General features: G+C 43.1%; 1 long non-coding RNA gene across 1 annotated transcript; it reads right to left on the reverse strand.

Annotated features, from left to right (window-relative positions):
- Nucleotides 1–761: 761 nt before the first annotated feature.
- LOC119293570 lies at nucleotides 762–2854 on the reverse strand. The gene is made up of 3 exons (XR_005143114.1): nucleotides 1881–2854; nucleotides 1713–1780; nucleotides 762–1588 (listed from the first exon to the last, which is right to left on the reverse strand). It is a non-coding gene; the product is annotated as an uncharacterized LOC119293570 (long non-coding RNA).
- Nucleotides 2855–3084: the final 230 nt, after the last annotated feature.

Consider the following 3084-nt stretch of genomic DNA (forward strand, 5'->3'; position numbering starts at 1 on the left):
AAACATGTGGACATATTTTTCGATTTCGGCTTCCGCTTGAGGAAAAGCGAGGTCTAAGCTTGGGGGAGTTGATACGTACATTTTGCATCATGCTTTGATATTGATATTTATTGCATTATGGGCTGTTATTACACATTACTAGATCATGATTGGCGTGCATTGTGGCGCCCGTCTATGTTTGCGATGAAACGATAGGAGTTTCCATAGAAAAAGGTCTAGACGATGGATATAATATTTTGTTGAATTTTTTAATGCAAATGACAAATTGTGTCCTTAGTGTCTTTGTCTGCAACTCTAGTTCACGTTCTCCTTTAGTGTTAAGGAAATCAACTTGCAAAAAGAAAACTCACCAACACTTTAATGGAAATCAAGTTTAACTTTGATAGTGATGTATACAAAGAAAAGGCAGCCTATTGGGAAAACACTAATTACAAACCTCATCTAGAAACGAACAAGGAAGACTGTGCGTCACCGAGTTATGGCAGGCTAGCAGTAATGCCAAACACATCAAATACATCAGAAACACAATGAATAAACTGCAGAGCACAAGCAGAAAAAACACAACATGATTATTGTTTTTCCATGGCTTAACATGTATTGGTCCTGAGCCTTCTAGTTGGAGGGCCAATTCCACTATACAAAGAAAAATGTTGCGAACTCAAGGACAAAGAAGATAGCATGCACACATTCCATGCTAATCGATATTATTATCATGTGAATATGATGTCGTAGACGCTAGTTCCAGTACTTTTGTAACAGATTCCTCCTTACTTTCATTAATAAAACCACAAAGATTGAAGCTACAACCGAAACAAGAAAATAAAACCATAGTGGTTGTTTCAAGCTCAACGGAACTGAACAAGTGGATGTTTTCACATTCTCTGAAAAACGCATCCTTGAGCTGGCATATGGTCTGGAAACATTATCTAACTGCAACGTGATCAAAGTTCAGTCCCGCTTGCATTGGTGACTCCCATTAGCTTCAATACATATAAACTAATAAGCTACTAAGCATTGTACAGACTAATAGACTCCTTGCCGTTTCAGAATTCTCAAAGACAGAAGTGCATTGCATGCATTGTACTTATCTTCATTTGTGATTTCGTGTCATCTCACGTGGAAAGACGTAATTTAACATTTTCGCTCAAGTCCTGCAAGCACAGAAGCAACCTCATTTCACGTAAATAATCTTGTTTTCAAAAGAGAAAATTGTAATAAACCATTGACTTGCCATGTGATTCATAAGTTATTGCAACTAACATTACAAATAACAAAACAAAGACATGCAACAAGCAACGATGGCAGAGGCTTCAAATCAAACCATATGAATATCCAGGAATCTGCGAACTGAAGAGAGCTCACCAGCGACCTAACATTGGAGGTTATTTTTGGGAGAGGTAATATAGAGGAATGTGAGGGGTGCCATTCTAGTCAAAGTTGTACAGGAGAGACCATGCAAAGTAGCCAAGAACATTGGCGCCACCATTCATGGCTTTCTTCTGCTTGCTAAGGTAACTCCGGTAGTACCAAACCCTTGTGGCATCCCGCAAGTAGTGTTTGCGGGTGAGGTTCCCTGGTTAATCCATTCCTGGCAACATGACGACAACATTAGTATATACGCATGACAAGATGATTCAGAGGCATGAAACAAAACAAAGAGATATGGAGCTCCAGTACCGTTTTTAGTTATGACAATAGCTGGGTTTCCATACCTCTGACCAATGTAGTGCACACATCAATACATCCACCTCAGGACGATATAAAGCCATCTAGAATTCGCCTGTAAGAATTCATGCACAAAAAAGGATTTATCATGTTAATTTTGAACTTATGGTCGGAGCAAGTAAAGCTGAGAAAGGTTTCCGCAATGAGCTTCATACCCTTGGTCCAATCGGTTAGCCATTTCGCTCAACTGCAAAGTTTCGGCTATAAATTAAGGATGAAGCGCAATATATATTATATATATTGATGTAAAACCTGCAGCTTAAGACAGGAAATTCACATGCACAAGTAACCCGCAAATCGACTGAGTAGCTAGTCAGTGTCTGTTGCAGCAATTTCTGCCCCTTTGCGAAGTTAGTTTTGTTCCTTGACCACTTTAGCTTGACCAGGAGTGAACCTGTGCAACATCTCTTTCACAAGGTCTTGCATTATTTGTGGGTACTGCCATCTATTAGTGGATCAACAAACCTGTATCCAATGCAACTGTCAAAGCGCATCCACTAATAGATCATATGTGAGTGCTAAAGCGCATCCACGGGGGATTGAATCAATCACTGCAGATCCGTGAATAGGAAGTAGCACTTATCCTGAGTTCAGTGTATTTCAGTCTCTAGGATTCAGCATCAAGACATAAATCATAGGCATTGCAGGTATAAATAAAATGCAGAGAAAACACCGGGGTTGGGATGAGCATACGTACCTTGCTGCCACTGTAGGCTAGGGAAGTGAGCTGCTGCTTGATTATTGCCGTCTAGTTGCTGGATTCCATTTCCAAAAGGCTACAAAGTTCAAGACCACTCACCGGGAACCAGCGCACATGTATCCGATCCGTTCAAAGAGAGCCAACATCGAAGCGAGGGGCCGGCTTGCGCCACCAACAATGCAGAGGAGGGATGTGCAGGCGCTTGGTGAGGGAAGGCATTGATGACGGGACAGTGGATGGCCTGGAGCGGCTGCATCCAGGCGCAATATCGAGAATACAGCCGTGTCATCAGGGATTGGGGTGCGGCTGGGATCCAATCGGTAGTGGAAGGGGTATGCCACGAGACGGGCAAGGGATGCGGAGGGCGGCGACATCAGCTTGTACGGAAGGGAGGAGGGATGAGATGCCGTCGTGTGCGGCGACGGGGAGAGGAACGGGCAGCGTGAGCAGCGAGAGAGGTGCTCGTTCGCTGTTTTTTTTCCAGCAAGGTTGAAGCGGGCTTCGCTTTCCTAGGTCGAGCATGAAAATTGGCCCAATTACCACAGGGATCCAAAATAGCTACGGGAGTAGCCGCCCTCATGACTTCACGCCCAGTTCACCGCAAACATCGCGTTTACTTTAAATCAGGCGGCCAGAAACGCATAAATCTCAACATCTAA

Source organism: Triticum dicoccoides, chromosome 4B (genome assembly GCF_002162155.2).
Source record: "Triticum dicoccoides isolate Atlit2015 ecotype Zavitan chromosome 4B, WEW_v2.0, whole genome shotgun sequence".
Taxonomy (NCBI): domain Eukaryota; kingdom Viridiplantae; phylum Streptophyta; class Magnoliopsida; order Poales; family Poaceae; genus Triticum; species Triticum dicoccoides.